This window comes from Vulpes lagopus, chromosome 16, assembly GCF_018345385.1.
Source record: "Vulpes lagopus strain Blue_001 chromosome 16, ASM1834538v1, whole genome shotgun sequence".
NCBI lineage: Eukaryota > Metazoa > Chordata > Mammalia > Carnivora > Canidae > Vulpes > Vulpes lagopus.
Window position 1 is genome coordinate 25,593,911 of NC_054839.1, and position 23,294 is coordinate 25,617,204.

Genomic DNA, 23,294 nt, shown 5'->3' on the forward strand with positions numbered 1-23,294 from the left:
AAAGCTTCTCATGTTGACAGATAAGGAGGTGGGGCTTTTGTTCTACCTCTCTTCTGCCCTCGAGGTGGTTTTCCAGGAGGAGTTGGCATTTATCCCTCTTGTCGGCTGACATTCTGAAATCAGATCTTAAGCCCTGAAAACTTCTAAAACAGGAAGTACCTATGAAAACCTATCCTCTCCCCTCTCCTCTGGGTGTCCCCTGCCCTGCCACCCACTTACACTGTGTGATGGCTCAGCTCTGTGAAGAAGCACTCGGCTTGATGTGTCTTCTGAAGTGGAGGAAGCAGAGTCTCCCATGATTTCAGGGAATTCAATGTCCTTGGTCACAGTTGCATGTTGTCCTGAATCCAGTCTAGGTAATTGGTAACCTTGGTATATATACCTGGACCGTCTTTCTGTCCACAGCCAATGTCTCAGCTGATGATGCCAACCAAGGTCACGCGGTTGTCCTTCATGCACACCAAGGGGCCACCTGAGTCTCCCTGGCAGGCGTCGTGCAGGTTTGCTTGGTTTCCACCACTCCGCGTGTCTCCGGCACACAGCATATTGCTCGTCATGGTTTTGTTAGACAAATGCCGCGATGTGCAGCGGCTCGATGTGTCCAGCCTGACACGAGCCTCCTTCAGCCGCTCAGAATAGAAAGGAGAAGACGCGTGGTGCTTGCCGCAGCCGGACAGCTCACCTTCTGCCCAGTGGTGGGGCAGCTGCAGGTCGGCCTCGGGGAGACAGGCGGTGCGGACAGCATCGCTCTCCTGGCACAGTGTAGCGGATCCGACTGCAGTTTCAGCAGCGCAATACCCTTGTTTTAAGAGTCGTCATCAGATTCCTATGGATGATGTACTTTTCTACTTCAGATTTCTGCTCCTCCTCTCCAGGGACCTCTCTGTATGTTCTGCCCAAGACCACCTTCAGGTGGTGGGGAGGAACCTCTCCTGGAAGCAGTGCGCAGCGGACAGGACCCAGCAGGAACTGATCAGTATCCCACCCCCCACCCACAAAACAAAACAAACAAACAAAACCTCTCTCCTGGTGACCTCCTGCACTTGACAGAGAGCGGCCTGCCAGGGGTGAGAGGTGATGTCTGCATAGAGCCCTCCCTTAACTGCTTGTAGTGTCTCAGACCACAGGTGGAGCCCTGGGGCACATCACAGTATCCCCGCGTCAGCCTGCGGTCCTTCAGCACATGCACCACGGCTTGGCATCCCCATCTGGGTTCCCACGGTAATTGTGGTTGCCCAGGCCCAGGTGTGTAGAACTTGCCTGCGAGGACCCTGGGATTCCACGGGAGCAGGAGGTACCAGATGTGGTGAGGCTGTAGGTGCCACGTATGCCAACCCTTTTCCAAAGTAGAAGTCCTCCTTTCTCTCCCTCGGGGCAGGCCGGCTGCGGCAGAACTCCGTGCTGTACTTCCCGGCCTGGACCACGTAGCACCAGGGCCTTAAGTCCCCATCGGGGTTTCTGCAATAATTGTGATTCCCGAGGCCCAGCCGGATGGCGTCGGGCTTCAGGGCCAGCGCGCTGCTGTTCCAGGGGGCACACTCGGCCCCGCCCTCCGCCGTGCTCCACGTGCCCCTGTAGGTGATGCCCTGGTCCTTGTAGCAGGTGGCACCGGCCTCTATTTCGCAGCGTCTCCCCCAGGAACCCTTCAGGACACTGGCACACGAAATCCGCGAAGCACAGAGCCTGCCGGCCCGGCCCGCCGCTGAAGCCCCCGGGCTCGCTGCAGCCTGTGACGGGCACCGGGTGGCCCCGCGGCCGCCCGCCCGCGCACCTGCAGGCCTCCACGCGGTTGCCCCGAGGCCCGGCCGCAGCCACGACTCCTTCGGGCCGTACAGCGTGGGGGGCTTCTGGTCTCTGCAGCTCCCTCTCTGTAAGATCTGCTCCTCTTCTGAATCGTGTGTGGATCTCCCGGCTGGGCAAGGTGAGGGCTGCTCCACAAAGCAGCAGCAGCATGCACACCAGCTTCTCCTTACTGTATTCATCGTTCCTTCAGTGTCCCTTGAATTCGCCACCGCTTGCCTATCTCGCCTCCCTGGGAGAGCCGATACATGCCTTTTAATATCTATTAGCTATTATTTATACTAAATTATATGTGATTTTTAAAGTTTTTCTATTCTTTTCATTATGCTTCTTTATTTTTTATTAATTAGAGCCAAACAAACAAAAATTATCTCTTGCCAGCCTAAAACATCATATACTTTTTATAATTTACAAAAGAGTTAAAGATAATCATTTGCTAATTTATTTTCTTATTGAAATAGGCAGAGAACTGATTATACTGTGAAACTTCCTAGAAGTATCCAAGAACAATGAATTTATTTTTTTTATTTTATTTTTTATTCATGAGGGACGCAGAGAGATAGGCAGAGACATAGGCAGAATGAGAAGCAGACTCCCTATGGGGAGCCGGATGAGTGACTGGATCCCAGGACCCCGGGATCAGGGCCTGAGCCAAAGGCAGACGCTCAACCACTGAACCACCCAGGCGTCCCAAGAATAATAATTTAAATAGGATGAAACAACTTTAAACTTATGTGAAAAAAATATTTATTTGATGGGGGTTATATGTTTCTGTCTCTAACTTGCTCAGAGGTAATCTGAGCAAGTCTCTATTATAAAAAATAGGGATACTATACAGTATAGGTTATTTTTCATCCTCATAAACCGGATGTTAAGGAAGTCATAAATCTTCACCTACATGCAGAGGGTACAATTAAAAAGGAAAGGAGAAGATCCTGAAGTTAATCTACTTTAGAATCTACTTTGTCAATAAACATATTATACGTATACTTTAATTTTATGTTATTGGAAATAAAAACTTAATATGCTGACACTAGCAAATTTAGACTTTTTTATAAAGATTTTATTTATTTGAGAGAGAGAGAGAGAGAGCATGAGCAGACTGGAGGGGAGCAGCAGAGGCAGAGGGAGAAGTTGACTCCCCAATGAGCAGGGAGCCCCATGTGGCTAGATCCCAGGACCCACCTCCCCTCCATCATGAGATCATGACCTGAGCTGAAGGCAGATGCTTAACCAATTGAGCCACACAGATGTCCCTAGATTTTTAAAAATTTTTACCAATGTAAGTAGTGAAGAAAGACTGCTATTAATTTTTTCCAGGTTTATTAAGGTATAATTGGGAAATAAAAATTGTGTATATTTAAGGTATTGAACATGATGCTTTGATATTCCTATACATTTTGAAATAAATGCTATAGTCAAGCCGACTAACATATCTCACATCTACCACTTCACATAGGTACCTGTTTGTATGTGTAGGGTGTGTGTCATGAGAACCCTTAACGTCTATTTTCAGCAAACTTCAGGTACACAGTATAGTATTAATAACTATAGTCATCAAGCTATATATTAGAGCCCTAGAACTTATTTATTTTATAACTATTATTTAATTTGAAAACAAGTTTATCTCTACATTATATATAACACACTTCAATAAATTGTGGACAATTTCTTTGGTTTGGAAAATTATCAGAATAGACTCTAACCAAGTATAAGTAAATGTCCTTTCAACAACTATGAATTTACCATTAACATAAATGTAAATGCTCAGTTTTGTGGAATGTAATTATTAGACTAGTTTGCTTGTATTCTTTAGATGTCTTTCCTGTAGTGATAGTTGTTCAAATTTGGTGAGTTATATTCCATAAACAAGGTCTGAGGGGAAGAATCTGAAACAATAATCTCAGAAACTCCATTCTTTAAGCTCCCAAGTGACAAAGTGTGGCATGGATGATGTGCAGAAAGCCTTTTTTTCTAGGTAATTATGCACTGAAACCAAAGCATTGTATACCTGGGGGGTAGATCACCTGAGAACAACCATGATCTGGGAGATAGAGTGACTTTGTAGTGGCCTCAAGAAATGATAGGAGGAATAAAAGAGAGGAAATACAGTAGGGAAAAAAATGGTAGACTAATGCTTGCTAAATTGAATATCTATATATGGGGTTGTTCATGAACCCTGAAGTCTCCATTGAGTAAAACTGTAGGGTATTATGTAAGAGCAAAGGTAAAGGCTTGGTTAATCAACATTAAATCAAGTATCTTGATTTTTTGCAAATGCCAAGATCCATCCCTTAGAGATTTAGATCCACTTGATCTGATTAGAGACAATGAATGGACAGTGATATATTAAAAAAACAAACAAACAAACAAAAAAACTCCTCGCATAATTCTAATGTTTAAACAGAATAATAGTAGTAACCAAATTTTCATTTATTGTGTAAAGAGAGCATTGGACCTGAATTAAGGAGACCTAAATTCTAAGGTTGAATAATATATCTACTAAATAAAATAAATTATAGGACTCTTTTCAGCAAGCCACTTCATATTTTACAGTATACATTTCTTTGGATGTAAAAAAAAAATGGTGTTTTATTATATGGCCCTTCTAGTCCTTTACACTTCAGAGATTTTGATAGTCTTAGTCCATTAAGTAAGATCAAAGAAAAATTCCATTTCACAGAGGTTTAATTTCCAGGAACAAAACAAAACACAATACACTTAAGAACATGTTTTGTTAAATTCTCATTCAATAATATTGTGTGTGACTCTCTAGGTACTACCTGAAAATAGCAAATATGCTTTTGAAATTTTAGGAGTATTTTATCACTATATCAGTATATAAAAATGAAAACTTATTTTGTTTTTGTAAAGTGAAACATGGACATCTACAAGGCTTTATTTTTAACTTTTTTTCCTTAAATAATCTGTCCTTGTTTTCTGTCTCTCAAATAGTTCTAAGTGCTTTACACATATTAACTTAGCCAATTCTCTGAGCATCTCCATGAGGTACATTTTCTTATCTACATTTTACAGATAAGAAATCTGAATTTCAGAGAATTTCATTAACTTGCCCAACATCATAACTTCTGATAAACAATACATGTTGACTAGTACAGAATTGTTAATTTTGGTAATAATATTTTAACTATTAATGTCTTAAATTATATATTACATCATCAGTGGTTTGGTCAAAAGAGTATATATGTATTTTCAAATAGTAAATTCATGAGGATGTTATGCTAATCAATATTTTAATTATAATTCTTATTGTATCTTTATATATTTGTTCTGTGGATATAAAATATGTATAATTAAGTTAGAAGTAAGCTACAAAGACATAAGTAAAAGAATTCTGGAACACTGCAATTTTCTAAATGCAAAAGATATATCCTTAGAAATATGTATATATACTGAAAAATTATTCTTTAATAATGTAATAATTATTATCATAATAATAAGTATCAATTTATTTTCCCCAAATATCTTTGAGTTTCTAACAAAAACACATCAGCATTGCATAAAGCCTACCAATAACTCAAAATGACTGAATTCAAAACTAATAGCTGACTACAAGGAGATAGCTATTAGTCATAAGTTATGCTCCCCCACAGAGGAGGAGAAAATGTTGTTAGTTAACATGTTAACTCTGAAGAACACTTTTTGCTAACACAAAGCCTTTTACCCTCTTTTTAAACAAGTGAATTTTGAGTCGCAGAATACTCTAGGAAAATGTTTTTTTCAGAACATTTCAGTATAAGCTGATTTGAGACTTTCAAATGACAAGTTTAAAAAAAAGATATTTTTCATTAGCTTACTTGGTTCTATGTTAATTCTCTATTTCCTCATACAGTTTTCATTTTTTTTCTTTTTAAAAATTTTTCAGATAGCTATTTAATGGTTTGTAAATGACAGAGAGTTTTTAAGTCTATTTAGTCAATAAGCTACATCTAGTTGCCTAGAATGTAGCAAATAGCTTATTTTAAAATAATCAGGTCAAAGAATAAAGAAAAAAAAAATCAGTGATGACATATGTTAACTGAGTACCTTCACAGGGATACGGGCCTTTAAAACAACTCTTGAAGGATAATCAGTTTAACAAAAGCTCTGCCAGCTATTTAAGACTGTATGTTAGGACAGCATTTTCTGTAAGATATTTCCTCATGTTAGATTCACTTGTAGAGGGAATTCTGCTGCTATGCTTCCCTCTAGAATCCTTGACCTTTAATTGAACTCCATTGAGTCACTACTATCAAATGCTTATTGCTATTTAGAACAAAGCTTATAGAGAATGCTAATATGGATCAAGGGAACTCCAAATACGGTATTTCACAATTATATTGTAAGTAAGCTGAAATAATGTAAAACAGCAATTTTATTTTAATAGAGAAAATTGTTAGAGACATTATATTAATTCTGTAATTACACAGTAATGTCATCTATATGTTTTGTGCTTTAAAAATAAAACCCTAATTACAATATTCACAAAAGCAAAGATGGCTATTCTAGTAAGTATTAGGAAGATAAAAAGTAATTTTAAGCTGACCTCTGGTTAACGAAACACTCTCAGATTTGAGAGTTCTGCTCAGCAAGTTTCCTTGCACCTTGATTTAGTGCACTGAAGAGATCTGTGACTAGACAATTGCTCACCACAAGACTCCCTAATTTGTTCCAAATTATCACAATTAAGGAAGGAGCTTTAAAGCTTCCATCATTGCACAAAAGCTGCATTTGGTCTCATAGTATTCTGCTTTGGTATTATAATTAGATAGTTTTAGGGTATTTCATTCTCTTTGAAAAATTAAAACTCAAATAATTGGTCAACTACTGCAAAGCTATATTTAAGATATTATTCTACTCTTGGATTATCAGGATATTGTAGTTTTGCTACAAAATTCACTCAGGATTGAAATTAATATTTTTAGTTTCCATTCAGACATTAAAGTAATTTAAAATAACACATTGCATTTCTAAATTGAAACAGCTGATCTTAGAAAACATTCTATGTTTAAGTCGAACATAAATCAAATAGCAAATTACATTTATAAATAGTTTCTAAAACAGATTTAGAGAGCAAAGAATGGGAAATTCATTAATAACTTTTAAATGTTTGTTAGTTTATCTCAGATGATACTGGATTAGTAACTTCACTTAAAAGAATTTATAATGGATGCCTGGGTGGCTCAGTGGTTGAGCATCTGCCTTTGGCTCAGGGTATAATCCTGGAGTCCAAGGATCAAGTCCCACGTTGGGCTCCCTGCATGGAGCCTGCTCCTCCCTATGCCTGTGTCTCTGCCTCTCTTTCTGCATCTCTCATGAAAAAATAAATAAAATCCTTTTTTTAAGAATTTATAATAGGAAAATAATCAGAGCAGTGCACAGAGGATGTTCAACATTATGTAGAAAATGCTCATAAAAGCCTTATTTATAACATGCAAAATGTAGAAATCTAAATGCCTCAAAACAAGTAAATGAAGTTAAATAAATTGTATTACAGAATACTATAGAGACAATATAAAAACAGTAACAATTCAGACTTGAAAAATGTTGTATAGAATAAAAATTTCCTTATGTACTTAAAAGGTAGTGAATATTAAATTTCATATATTCATAGAAAAATAAAAGAAACAGAAGAACAATGAATAATTTCTTTGCCTTGGGTTGTTAATGGATTTACTTTTTGTTTTTAATCTGTTTCCTTTCTTCTCTCTAAATCTTCAATATTCTTTGTGATTTAAAAATTTGAAAATACTCAAAATAGTTTATATTTTACCTTCTCTATATTGTTTTTAAACATAAAAAAGTGCTGATTTTAGGAACTAAAAACTTTAATCTATGACTGCTTATAACTTACAGAAGCAGTCATGCCTTCTACCTTTTAGGGCATTACTCCCAATATGTTTATGCCACATTTACATTTACAGATTGTCCACAACTTAAATTATAAAATTACTGATGGATTATGATGGTTTGCCAGTGGCCACAATTGCCAGATTTTTAATTTCTCAAGTTAACTAGCTTGTTTTAATATTAGCTTATAAAGTGCAATACATAAATGTTACTGTCAGCTCAAGATTTAGATTCTAGTTCTGTCACTTAATGTATAATACAGGAAAAATTAAATGAACTTTATAAAACCTCAGTTTTCTCATTTGTAATTTAGGAATAATTAATAAACCTACTATATAGTCTTTTATTGGTGTATATATATGTGAGAAAGAGGAAAAAAATACATTGGTTTATATACTAGTCAGGGTTCTCCAGAGAAACATAACCAACAGGAGGAATGTACATATAGAGGGAGTGAGAAAAAAAAAATCAGTTAATTTGTTTTCCTGATAGTGGAAAGTTGTTGAGTTGAAAATCTGATGAGGGGAGGCCAGCAGGCTGGAGACACAGGAAAGTGTCCAAAGGCAGAGCAGTTGGAGACCCAGGAAGAGCCAATGTTGCTGGTGAAGTTTGAAGACAGTCCTGAAAGAATTTTCTCTCTCAGGGGGAGGAGGGATTTCTTTCATTCAATTTAGGTTTTCAATCAACTAGACGAGGCCTACCAGTATGCAGAGGGCTTTACTTTGAGTAAAGCATATTTAAGCACTGATTTAAATATTAATTTTACTCGAAAACACCCTCACAGGAGCATATAGAATATCCGACCACATATCTAAGCATTATGGCTCAGCCAAACTGACACATGGAATTAACCATCCCAGCTCATGTGTCACGTGATTTCTAGTACACACTCTAGATATCGTTAATGTTAGCTTGTCAAACTATCTTGGTAAACAGCTTTATAACTGGTCTTGCTTCAGTAACCCTAACTAAAATTACATAGAGCTATTTTATATGTACTAGGACTATAAGAATATATAACCTAAAAAAGAGAAAATAGGAAGGAAGGAAGGAAGGAAGGAAGGAAGGAAGGAAGGAAGGAAGGAAAAGAAAGGAAAAAGAAAGAAAGAAGAGAAAGAAAAGCAAGAAAACAATTCACAGAAAAGTATAATTCTTTCAACCTTTGTCTAAATCTCTTCAAGTTTGGGGCGCCTGGGTAGCTCAGTGGTTGAGCACTTCAGCTCAGGGCGTGATCCCAGGGTCCTGGAATCGAGTCCCACATCAGGCTCCCTACTTGGAGCCTCCTTGTCCCTCTGCCTGTGTCTCTGCCTCTCTCTGTGTCTCTCATGAATAAATAAATAAAATCTTTAAAAATAAATAAATAAGTAAATTTCTTCAAGTTAAAGAAATAAACATCAGCAATGGTAAAAAAAAAACAAAACAAAAACCACTTGAATGTCTTTCATATTCAAAACCGTGTCATAACCTCTTTCAAAAGTTTTCTTTTTATTTTTTATTTTTACTTTTATTTTTTTTTAAAGTTTTCAAAAATAAATGCTTTCTTATATAATTTCAAAGGATAAGGTACAAAAAGAATTAGTTTGCCAAACCATGGTAGTAGAGCATGAGTAAAATTTGTCTTTCCTGTCTTCGCGAAGGTTTGCATTGTAGGAGCTCTGCCTGTCACTTGACATAAGTCAGACATCTGTGGTTACTCATCAACTCAGTGTTTTCCAGAATGCTAAACAACACAGATCTTTTCAAGAGATGCCACCTTCTTCAGAGCACACTTGAGCTTTTAATGTGTCATATACACTTCTGCTAGTTATTTGATGCTGAGATCTTCTGGTCTAGCAGACTGCAAAGTGCACCGGCAGTTTTTGTTTTTGAAATATTTACAAGCAGAAACTTATGTCCTTCAGGCAGGTTGCTCTCTAATTCTGCAGCAAAATTGCATTGCTGCAATTTCTCTTCATCATAACTGTGAGGAGCAAGTATTTCGAGGATCAGAAGTTCTCATTTTCTGTACATTCCTTAGGTACTGGTGCATATAGTAGCTTCCTGAGGAGCAGTTTATGAGAGGCCAATTTTCTGATATTTACATGTAAAATTCTTTCTTCTGTTTTTTACATTTCTTTTATAGTTTCCTAGGCTGTTGAGAATTCTGGTGCAATTCCCATTTTTGCTCCACTGCCATTTGTATTTGCTTCCTCCACCCATAGCCCCCAGATATAGCATCTTCTCTCACTTCAGGTGTTCTAATACTCTTAATGGAATTTCTTGAAATGGATTTTTCCCCCTGCTGTGTTCTGGGTTTCTGTCAATCTGGAAAACCATGACTCTCTACCTTGGGAAATTTTATTGTATTATCACAATGAACATTTTTATCTTTCCTTTTACTCTATCATTCTTTCTATAAATTCTACCATTATAATGCAAATGTTATACTTTTTAAAAAATTGATCCTACAAGACATGTCTCATTCATTATTCTCTTATATTTATTTTAATATCTTGGAAATTTCTTGAGGTTTAGTCTACAATTCTGTTACTAAAGTTCCTTTAATTTCAGACATGAACTTTCATGGGGATTGAGGCAAAAGTAAAAATGTAGACCATGGGATCCCTGGATGGCTCAGTAGTGTAGCTTCACCTTCCGCCCAGGGTGTGATCCTGGTGTCCCAGGATCAAGTCCCACATTGGGCTCCCTGCGTGGAGCCTGCTTCTCCCTCTGCCTGTCTCTGCCTCTCTCTCTTTCTGTGCTTCTCATGAATAAATAAACAAAATCTTTAAAAAAAATGGAGAGCCACATACCATATGCCTAAATATAAAAAAATTGTCAATCATGTTAACATACTCTGAAAAATGTGTTCTATTCTCCTTACTTAATAAAAAATACTTTTATGAAACCTGGGTGGCCACATTGAAATTTAGAATTCTTAAATCCCTTGGAATTCCATGCCAAGATACAATGGTATATAGGGATAATGCTGTTTCTCCGTACTACCTGACCCCCTTCTCAGCATATACCCACTTATTTTTTACACATTACAGTGCTTCACCATATCCATGCAAACATCTCTACTACCATAACTGAGTTCAATCTGTATTCTTTACAAAACGTTTCTCTCGGTCACCTTGGACCTAGTGGAGCATACATTGGTAGCATGGTCCATACTCAGAGGAAATCTAACAAACAGCCTTGAACTACCCAGAAAAGTAGTCCTATAGCCATTTGTACAAGGCATTTCAGAGTCCTAGTTACATGGAAGGTTGGAGTGGGGTTCTGGGTAGGCACAAACTTTACTCTTTGAAAAGTGTTATCTTGGAAAGAGCCAAAACCAACTAAAGCTAAAACAAAGTCTTCAAAAATAATATACAGTGTAGGGTGGCCTTCCTGGCATTACAGAAAAATTTTAAACAATAACTAAACTACTCCAGTCAAGCACTATATAAACACTTATGGACCCAGTACCATCCATAGCAGCCAAAGCAAGAAGGATGAATAGAGTTCCATCCTTCTGAAGCTATAAAGATAAGCCCCAACACACTTATCCTCCTCCAAGGTAGTATCAGAGGATAGGTACATAATGTTGGTAGATAATGAGCTCCCTGTCCCCAACCTACAATGTTAGTGCAGACCATGTGGAGAACCTGGATTTCTACCCCTACTTAGCAGTATGAAACTCTCCTCCCATTCCCCATGGTGACAGTGTCAGAAGCCTGGTGGGAAATCAGAATTTTTAGCCAGTGATAACGAGGCCACCCTAACTATGGTTTGACCCACATGATGAGCTGGAATTTCTATCTCAAGCCCATAGGAGCAAAAATAAGATGCCACCCAGCCACCTGCCACAATGTTAATGGAGGACAAGGTGTAAACCTGAACTTCTACCTCCATTTGACATAACAAGGCAGCAAGCTCCTTTTTACTACTAGAAGAGAATCAGAGAAAACCAGCTAAAACACATTTAAATAAAATCCAGAAAATCAGAATATAATATAAAAATGCTCATATTTCAATAGAAAATCACTTGTCATACCAAGAACCAAAATGATTTTAAGTCAACGGAAGAAAATAGCTATCAACATCCAGGTGGCAGATCTGAGGAATAATCTGTCAACCATTTTAAAGCACAAATGTAAAAAATGTTTCAATAACAATTATATTTAGAAATTTTAACCACCCTCTTAAAGCTTGATAGAAAAACTAGATAGAGGCACCTGGGTAGTTCAGTGGTTGAGTGTCTGACTTTGGCTCAGGTCATGATTCTGGGTTCCTGGGATCAAATCCTGCTCCCCCATGGGAGTCTGCTTCTCCCTCTGCCTATGTATCTGCCTTAGTCTCTGTCTCTTATGATTAAATAAATAAAATCTTAAAAAAAGAAAAATTATATACAAAAGGTAAGTACAAATACAGAAAAATTTAACGATACATTAACCAACATTATTTAGTCAACAAAACAGATCCAATAACATAAAACACATAACTTATTGGTCCTCACAAAAGAAATATCAATATAGACAATAACCTGGTCAGAAACAAACCTGAATAAATTTAAAGAACTGAAATCATATAGATTGAATTTTCTGAATTAAGTGGAAATAAATTAGAAATTCATAATATAAAAAAAATTGGAGATTCCACAAACACTTTGAAGCTATCCAACACATTTCTAAATAATCCGTTGGTCAAAGAGGAAATCACAAAGGAAATTTAAAAAAACATCGAATCAAGTGAAAATGACAACAACATAAAATTTGTGTGACTTGGCTAAGGCAGAGTTTAAAGGAAAATTTATAGAAATAAGTAGATACATTACAACAGATAGGAAGTATCATATTAATAAGCTAAGTATCTTTCTCAGTAATTTAGATAAAGAAGAGTGAAATAACCCAAAGCAAGCAGAATGATACTGGAAATCCTACTGAGTCCAGTAAGGCAAGAGATGGAAATAAAAGTCATAAAGCTCATTAAGAAAAAAAAAAAAAAAAACTTTACTCACAGATAATATGATTGTATAGAAAATCCTTAGGAACCCAGGAAAAAAGGAAATAAAAGATCTTCTAGAACTAGGAAGGTCACAAAATGCATGGACACATGTTTTAAAATTCAGATATATTCTATATACCAGTAATTGATATGTGGGAAACTACATTACAAATATAATTTATGATTGCTCAAAAATAATGAAATATTTATGTGTAAATGTAATAAAACATGTATAGGACTTATATGCTGCAAACTATACAATGCTGATGCAAGACATTTTAAAAAATCTAAGTAACTGGAGAGACATATAGTTGACTTTTGAACAACATGAGAATCAGGGACAACAGCCCCTCACAGTTGAAATCCATTTATTTTTTACTCCCCCCAAAACTTAACTACTAAAGCCTACTGTTGACCAGAAGCCTTACTGGTAACATAGGCAATTAACATAAATTTTTTGTGTTTTATGTATTATATACCGTATTCTTACAATCAAGTAAACTTGAGAAAAGAAAATGTTACTAAGAAAATCAGAAGAAAGAGAAAATCCACTTAGATTACTGTACTGTATTTATTGAAAAAAAATCCACAAATAAGTGGGCCTGCACAATTCAAAAATGACCCTTGTCATTCAAGAGTCAAGAGTACTAGGTTAATGGATTAGAATATTCAACATAGTAAAGATATAAACTGTCCCTGAATTGATCTACATGTCTAAGACAATTCTGGTAAAAATCCCAGAAAGTTTTCTTGACTATGTAGAAATCATTATTCTACAATTTATATGGAAATGCAAATTAATTAGAATACTTAAAATAATACTAAAAGAGAATAAAGTGGGGAGAATAAATCTACCCAATTTTAAGACTTATATAAAAGTTATATAAATCATGATTGTATGGTATTAATGGAGGGACAGACATATGGATCAATGAAACAGAATACCAACCAGAAATATTGGTTCCACATAAATATGCCCAACCAAGTTTTGCTAAACATGCCAACACAGCATATTTCTTTTTTTTTTTTTTCCAATTTTATTTTTACTTATTCATAGAGACACACAGAGAGAGAGGCAGAGACACAGGCAGAGGGAGAAGCAGGCATCATACAGAGAGCCTGACGTGGGACTCGATCCAGGGTCTCCAGGATCACGCCCTGGGCTGCAGGTGGTGCCAAACCGCTGTGCCACAGGGGCTGCCCATAAACATGCCAACACAATGGAGGAAAGACATCCTTTTGACAAATGGTATGGTAGAAACTAGATTTCTATAGTCAAACCCAAACCAAAACAAAATAAAACCCTTGACCTAAATCTCATACCTTATATAAAAATTACCTAAAATGGGTCAGGTGCTTAAGTAAAAAATCATAAAATTTTTAGAAGAAAGCCTAGGAGAAAATAGGTTATGAGGAGAGAAGAGTTTTTAGAGTTGACACTAAAAGCATGATCCTTTTAAAAAGAAAAAAAAAAAGGTAAATTGGGCCTCATCAACATTAAAATCTGTTGCTCTGCAAAAAAAAACATATTAAAATATCCTTATTAAGAGAAAAGATAAACTAGAGTGAAATGAAGATTTATGTTCAAAAAAATCCTGTGTACATGAATGCTTATAGAAGCTTTATCTGTAATAACCCCAAACTGTGTATCTATCTATCTATCTATCTATCTATCTATCTATCCACACAAAGATATAAAGTGTGGTCAAACCATACCATGGAATACTACTCAGACACAAAGGAATAGAACACAGATAGACCTAACAACTTGGATGACTCTCCAGAGAATTGAAAACTGAGTGAAAACAACAACAAAAACAAAGAAAGATGAGATACTATATGACTCCATTTATAGGGAATTCTTGAGATATATAAATTATAGAAATTGGGGGCAGCCCCGGTGGTGCAGCGGTTAAGCGCTGTCTTTAACCCAGGACCTGATCCGGGAGACCTGGGATCGAGTCCCATGTCGGGCTCCCTGAATGGAGCCTGCTTCTCCCTCTGCTCTGCCTCTGTCTCTGCCTTTCTCTTTCTCTCTCTCTCTCTCTCTCTCTCTCTCTCTCATGAATAAATAAATAAAATCTTTAAAAAATTATAGAAATTGGGAACAGATTAGTGGTTGCCAGGGGTTAAGTCAGGTCTGAAGGTGGGATGGGTGGATGCAGCTCTAAAACGGCAGTGTGAGGGTTCCTTGTTATAAACGGAAAGTTTGTGATACAGTGTTCTAATAGTTTTGCAAAATGTTCTGATTGGAAGAAATTGGACAAAGGATATACTGGATTTATCTGTATTGTTTCTTACAATAATTGTATATGGATCTTTAGTTATCTCAAAATAAAGAGTTAAATTTTAGTAGAATTGTGTCATAATATCCTCTCTTCCATTATCTTTACTCTTCATTTTAGTAGAGTTTCAGAGGGGAAGAAGTGAACATGCTCCATTTACCATCATTAACCAGAAACCTAGAGCGTTTATTTTATCAAAATCCACAGAATTTCTTTCTTGGTTTTTGGAAAATGTATGCCGTGTTGTCCAAAGTAATACTGAGAAAAAATGCAAAATTGATATTTGGAAACTTTATTATTATTGAACCTGTAGAGTATCTTTTAAAAATTCCAGAGTGAGGAGCACATGGGTGGCTCAGTCAATTAAGCATCTGCCTTTGGCTCAGATCATTATCCCAGGGTCCAGGGGTCAAGCACCCAAATCCGGCTCCCTGCTCAGCAGGGAGCCTGCTTCTCCCTCTCCCTCTGACATTCTCCCTGCTTGTCCTCTCTCTCTCAAATAAATAAATAATTTTTTAAAAGTCCCAGATTGATACTTTTAATACAGATTTTCAATTAGGCCTGAATAGTTAGTAAATCCAATTTCTATGTGACTTAGCCTAGCCTTCACTCCAAACTGAATTAATCCCAACCTACTTTGCAACTGAGGATAATGTTTTTCATTGCTTGATTTTACAGAATTGTTTGTTTCATTTAAAACAAAATAACATTGATCTTCACTAGAAATTGCAGAGTTAGGCACATCCAACTTCTTTCATTTTTAATGACAATGGCAATACAAACACATTTTCAAGAAAAAATGGAGAAATTGTTAAAAATATATTTTCCTCTCCATTACTGGATGGCTAGAAAATTCTCTTATAATATTAAATGTTAGAAGAATGTTCAAAATGACAATGAATTTATTCCAAAATGACAATGAATTTATCCCAAAACTAATATGAGCAAAAAGTGTCCTGAGCTCATGTACTGATATCTCCTATTCATTCCTTGCTTTTTATTTAGGTTGCAAGACTACATCTGAAATTATTTAAGTCATATTTTCTCAGTAATGAATATATGCTCAAATGCCCCTTTATTCAACTCCAAACTGAAACATTTAAAAGAAATAAAGTGCTCCAGTAACTTTAAATCATTTCCTATGACACAAGGCAATTTGGAACTATTGAAGCATTTTGTAAGTGTTTCTTTTTCAAAGTGTTCAATGTTTAGGGATTATAAAGTTATTTATTGCAATACTTTAGATTTATTAACATCATTTTAAAAGAAGGAGGGTTATGATATCTTATAAATCTATCAACTAAAATAGTATAAAATATATTTAATCAATATAAAGGCCATAAAGAAGCATATGCTGAATAAAAGAAGAACAGAAATGGAAAACAAGAACCGTCAACAATTTTGAGGTCAGGCTTTCAAGGACTATAAATTAAATTAAGAGACAGGAATAATAAACACATGATAGTTATTTAAAAATCCTATATATCTGGAATTTAAAATATAAAAATAAACAAATAACCCTTAATATGAAGAAGCATAACCCTTAGGCCAATTATAAGATACGTAGAGTTGAATGCCATTTGAAGAATACAGTTCAAAATGGGTAAAATGCCCTATTCTTGAGACTGAACTGGACCCAGTGATTCATTTCTTAATAATACAACATGGTAAAAGTTATATTATTTATGAGATTAATATAAAAAAGACAATGGCTTCCATACTCCCTGCCCTCTCTTGCTTGCTTACTCTGCTGAAGCAAGCTGCCATGTTGCAAACTGGCTCATGGATAGGCCAAAATAGCATAGAACTGAGGTCACCTTCCCATAAGCCACAAAGAACTAAATTTTGCCAGCAGCTATGCTGGCAGTTTTGGAGCAGATACTCCCTAGTAATGACTTCAGAAGAGACTGGGCCCACTCCTCACCCCACCCCACCGCGCAACCACTACCAGCTGGTCTTGAATCTCATGAGAAACTTTGAGCCACTATGCTCTGCAGGATTTCTGATCCATATAAACTTTGAGATAATGTTTACTGTTTTAAGCCATTAAGTGGGTTAATTTTTTAACATCAGTAGATAACTATTATACATAGGTATGACACTACCACAAGGAAATAAATAACTATATGAAAGTAAAAACACAAAAATTAAATTAATGCACTAGAATTTTCACGAACTAGGGGTGGTGGAAGGGGAGGCGGGTGGGGGGTGGGGGTGAATGGGTGACGGGCACTGAGGGGGGCACTTGACGGGATGAGCACTGGGTGTTATTCTGTATGCTGGTAAATTGAACACCAATAAAAAAATAAATTTATTTAAAAAACCCAAAAAAAAAAAAAAACCCCACCAAAGAGTAAACAGAAAAGCAGAAAGAAATGCAATAATAAAAATAAGATATAATTGAAATAAATAGCAACAGAAATTTTATTAATAAAGCTGAAAAGTGATACTTTGAAATATATTAGTAATCTAACATACTAACAAGAAATGTCAGCAAAAAGGTGTTTAAAATAAAAACGCAGAATAAAAGAGAGGAAAGCAATAATAGGTTGAAATGTGATAAAGAAATAATACAAATATTAATACCCAAATCAATTTGAAAAGTTAGGCAAGATGCATTAATTTATTGAAAAACACAAAATTGGAAAAGAAAAAAATGAAAAATGAATCATCTCATAAACACTAGTGAAATTTGAAATGCTGAAAATATCCAGGCCCAGGCAATATTATGGATGTGTTTTCCCAAGATTTTGAGGAATAGTATTTTGAAAGTTAATATTTTGTGTAGTATCTAACACAAGTAGCTTGAAACAGAAAAAGGGTTAAAGTTGATTAATTAATTTTATGGGAGTAACACAAACTTCATTCCAAAACTAGATAAACTAGATAAACAGACTACAAATAAAGATAATGTATATATTTTTAAAAATTATTAAATATTTATTATTAATTAATAACCAACAATAATTAAATCCATAATATTCATTAATTATTACAATAATTAATATGTAGGTTATATTGACCATTACTATATGTTAATATAATATCTTATAATTAATAAGATAATCATTAACGTGTAATTTTAAAATTTTCTCATTAAAGTGTATTATGTTTTAGTCCACTGTAAAACCATACTTCTTCAGTCATTTAATTTCTTTCCTGGACTTTTTTTCATAAAGCACACTTTCAAATCAAGTTCTTTCTTTCTTTTTTTTCTTTTTTTCCTTCTTTCTTCTTTTTTTTTTTTTAATTTTATTTTCCATTCATGAGACACCGAGAGAGAGAGAGAGAGAGGCAGAAACACAGTCAGAGGGGGAAACAGACTCCTTATGGGGAACACAATGGAAAGATCCAGCCCAGGATCCCGGGATCACGACCTGAGCCAAAGGCAGACAGAGGCTCAACCACTGAGCCACCCAGGCATGCCTCAAATCAAATTTCTATTAAATTTCTGAAAACATATCAGATAAAAACAAGATATTACTGTAAAGTAACATGGAAGCTAAATGGCTTTTTTTTTAAATGGGTTTTGTAAGGAAATACCCAGAATATTTTTATATTAGTTAAATCATCATTTTAAAGCTACCTATTAGGAAAAGACTTTTTTTGTTAGATTGATTGATTGATTATGAGAGAAGCTTTATTTATTTATGTATTAGATTTTTAAATTTCTTTTAAAGAATTTATTTTTTTATTCATGAGAGACAGAGAGAGGCAGAGACATAGGTAGAGAGAGGAGCAGGCTCCATGCAGGGAGCCTGATGTGAGACTCTATCCCGGGACTCCAGGATCGGGCCCTGGGAGGAAGACAGACGCTCAACTGCTGAGCCACCCACGTGTCCTGAGGAAAAGACTTTTTAAATAAAATGTTAGGAAAGCTTTCAAAAGGAAAAATTAAATTATGCATTAAAACAAAGTAAATATTCCTTTGGGAATGACTTGTCTAGAGAAATAAGTATTTTATTTGTTCTATTAAAGCAGGTATACACACACATCTGGTGTATATCTAATAATTTTATAAGGGTATAATATTATGAATGGGAAATCTATTATAAGTTTTCTCTGTAATTTCCAATTAGCTATATTATATATCGACCATTACAATAAGCCTAGATTGGACCTCAATTCTTGGATTAATTACACAACCTTTCAGATATTCTTTCAAGATAAATAGTGTGAAACTTATCTCAATTATATCCTGAGACACCCAGTGTTCACCCAGTGTTCGTTATTAACTTAGTGTAGAAGCTAGTGTCATAACACATTGTATTCTGTTTATATATGGCATATATAAATTGATCGAGTGCATATGGTTCTATGATGTTTTCTACTGTTGCAATTTAGATTTCAGAACAAGGAATTACATAGGCATAATCTTTGAAAGCTTACATCACATCAGGAAGGTTAATAGAATATTATTTATTTATTCATTCATTATAGAGGTTTTAAATGACTCTCTTTCCACCTCTTGAAAATTAAGAGATACATGTTTAGTAGAAAGGTATATAAAAAACCTTTGGGAAATAAGTAACTAATAGCTTTAATTTGTTTACTAACTATTCAGAAATTCACAGAGTTGTGTGTGCAAGGCATGACTCTACCTATTGTAAAGTTAGCAATTAACAAAACAAAGAAAAACTCCCTACCCTTAGTCTAATGGAATAGATAAACATAAAAAAATACATAAAAAAGTAAACATACTGTATAAAAATAAAAAAACACATTAAATGGGAAAATAAATCATAAAAGAGATTGAGTACTATAAAGATAAGATGTTCAATTTTAGCCCTGGAGGACTTCATTGAAAATGAGGCATTTGAGTAAAGACCAAATTTTGCCAGGTACAGAGTACTCTGTATATTTGAGGTATATAGTATTCCAAGCATAAAGAGGAAAAATACCAATTTTCTAAGGAAAAATACCTGTGTTGAGATACTTCAAAAAAGAATTCATGCATAGTCAAAAATACAAGGCAAGATATAACTAGTAAGGAGTTGCCATTAATTAAGACTGGATATCTGTAGGAATGGGTTTTGAAAAAAAAAAATCAGGAATCCAGTTTGGATCATAGCAGGTTTGGGATGTCTAGTAGATACACACATAGAAATGTAGAGTAAGAAATGAATATAGAAGTCTGGCGTTCTTGGCTGGGTGTGTAACTTTTAGTGTTTCAAAATACCAGTTGTGTTGCAGTGTGATGGTACTCATCTAGACTGGATTAAATCTCAAAGACAGTGGGTAGAAGCAAAAGAAGCCAAAGTATTAAAAGAATATGATAAGAAGAAAAGTATGAGATTGTTATGCCCTGAAGTCAAATTTAAAAAGTATATTCAGAAGAAAGGAGTGAGAGACAGAGCAAATGCTTCTCGGAGGAATGAGAATCAATCATTGGCTGGAGCTGCATGGAGCCACAGCTGTTTCCAGGGTTGGGGCTTGTAATTTATATTATCCAACAATCTAAATCCTTGCATTTAGAATTAGGTACAATGTTATATATTTATTTAGAATGAGAAAAGATTTTGCATCAAATTACAGACTTCTCTTTTTTTTAAGGTTTATTTATTTTAGAGAGAGAGCAGCACATGGAGTAGAGGTGGAGAGGGAAAGAGAATCTGAGGTCTGAGTCCCTGCTGAGCACAGAGTGGGATTTAGGGCTCAATCCCAGAACCATGAGATCATGACCTGAGCCAAATCAAGAGCCAGCAGCTTAACTGCCTCAGCCACCCAGGGACCCCAGATTAAAGACTTCTTTAGAGAGGTGGCATATATGACAAATAGTAAAAAATCCAGGGGAAAATAATACAGTGTTTTTTAAGTAACTGCCTGATGCAAGTGTGCAATATATATTTTCCTGTACAATTTTGGCTACATAATCTTTGTTCACTTCTTTATATGCTGAGGATATTGCAAGATCATTTCTGAAGAGAAAAAGACATCAGTTTTTTCTCCAGCAGGTTGGTCTTTTTTTTTTTTTATCACTTAGTAAGGTTTCTTTCACAAATTTTGACATCAAAATTCATAGGTTTCTGTGGAAATATAGTAAGATTTTGGCATTGAAACTTCTGCCAGTCTTCTTTCATTTTGTATTTTTTCCTCTTATTAGTAACATGTGAATTTGTATAGGATCAGTAATTCCTAATCTTAACTTGAAATTAAGGGGAAAATAATTCAAATAAATTAAGTTGTCAGTATAGTCTATCGATAACCTAATTCTTAATTAAATTATTCTCATGTAACGTTCATTGAGTTATTGATAAATATTTGAAATATTATCCCTGGAATACTTATTTTTCCAGGCAATTTTATTGCAGGGTAGAGCCACCATACTCTTCAAGATATGGTGTGTGAGATAGATTCAGATTCAATCCAATAAATGGAGATTCATTAAAATTTTACCTCACATACAGATGTATTTACTACTTATGTTATGGCCCAACAAACATGGTTTCTGATAAATTCTGTTTTTTCAGAAGTCACACAGGAAAAAGAAAGTACAATGTATATATACTTGTTTGTACTGCATTATCAAGTATATTCCTGACAGGTGACAACATTCATTTTGACTAGGCATCCATGAGAACTAAGACATGGCTTACAAAGCTCCATATTTGATGATTGGATGAATTTTCCACAGTCTAGCATCTGGCACTGTATATTTCAAGACATATCTTGTATGTTGCCTACATACTTCCAGATACCAAGTGCAGAAGCTACATTCACCTGCATGTTCATGTCACAATTCCAGGTGATTTACATAGAAGGTGAGAAGTATTCCTAGAAAGTATTCTTATCCTACTTTGGCCAGAAATAACCAACTGTATACAAAAGCAAGTATAAACAATATGAATATATCCTATTAAACCAAAATTTAGTGTATCTCCAAATCAACTTGCCCTTGGCTGGGTGGATTCCCCAAACACCCAGGATTGTTATCCCCTCACTCAAGGAGAAGTATGAAGGAAAGAGGTATTGTTCCTAACTATGTGAGGTAAAATATTTTACTTTTCCAAAATTTTTTTAAACATACTTACACCAGCATCCCTCCCAAATAGAGAGATAGAAATGACCAATGAAAGTGAGAGGTTCCAAACCTTAAGCATAATGGTCGCAGTAAATCTATCCTGGCGTGAAGTTTTTACAATGTTGATAAAACAATTTGGTGGAAGTGTGAGGGGCAAAGCCAAACGGGAATGGGTTTAAGAAAGAATGCGAGGCAGAATTTGGCTGTCATAGAGGAGGAAGGCATTGTAAATGGAATGTAGAGATGCCTTTGAGATAGTTCTGATTTTTTTCTTTGTAACTGAATTCTGGTTAAAAATTAAGTTATATTTTATTAAAGTAATATTTAAAATAATATATTTAAAGGAAGAGAGAAAAATATAGTTTGACAGGATAAATCAGGAAGTAAGCCACATTGATTCAACAAGTATTCCTAAATAACTACTGAACTAGCAGGAATTACTGCAGTCTAGAGACAATGATGATTGTCTAGGCATGCCTTCTGGACCTTATATCCTATTGGTTAACACACATATGCACCAAGTAAACTGGTACATAACTCATTAGGATATGTAATAAGTTATAAGTTATGCTGAGGATGTAAACTGTATAGTAGAGTAGAGACACAGTGTAATTAGTGGTAGTAACAGAGATGATATTAAATTAGCAACTGCGGTATTATGAAAGGCCTTTCTCAGAAGGTGGCATTTAAGCTTAACTAGGAAAGGTGAAAAGGAGCCATCAGAGGGGAAATCCGTGAGGCCCTCTGTGTAGAACAGAATACAAATACAAAGGCTCCAAGATAAGAAGAGTATACTTTCCATGCTCAGAAAGAAGTGAAACACAAGCAGACTATCGCCAGAAAGCTAACAGTCATACCAGACCGCACCCTCTCCCTCATCCTCCATATTGCCAAGTTTAGTCTGCACTGTCTACTCTAATAGCTAATAGTCATATTATAAAATTAAAATTAATTGAAATGAATATAACAATTGAATACTTAGTTCTACTAGTATCATTTGAAGTTCTTAATAGGCATAGATGTCTAATAGCTACTTTACTAGCAAATGTAAGTAAAGAATATTTCAACCTCCCCCAGAAAATTTTACTTGTAGAACATAGTATGTACTTCCAAGAGTGGACCATTATTTTTTCTGGAGTAAATTTGGTCCAATTACATTTATGGAAAAAAAACATTTTAGGACTTGCCATGAATATGTACATGCACTCACCATTCTTTACTTTCTATAGAATAAGATGATTTAAAAATCAGAACTATTTTAATTAATAATGATGCCTTTTTTTGACTAATTGCGTACATTGGAACAAATGGATTTTAAAGTATTTCTTGTTTATTGGATAATGCTTTAGAATAGAGAGGTGCTTTCC

At 35.4% G+C, this 23,294-nt stretch overlaps 1 pseudogene; it reads right to left on the minus strand.

The window, feature by feature from the left end:
• Positions 1-323: 323 nt before the first annotated feature.
• Positions 324-22,813, minus strand: LOC121476765 (annotated as a pseudogene).
• Between the last annotated feature and the right edge of the window lie 481 nt (positions 22,814-23,294).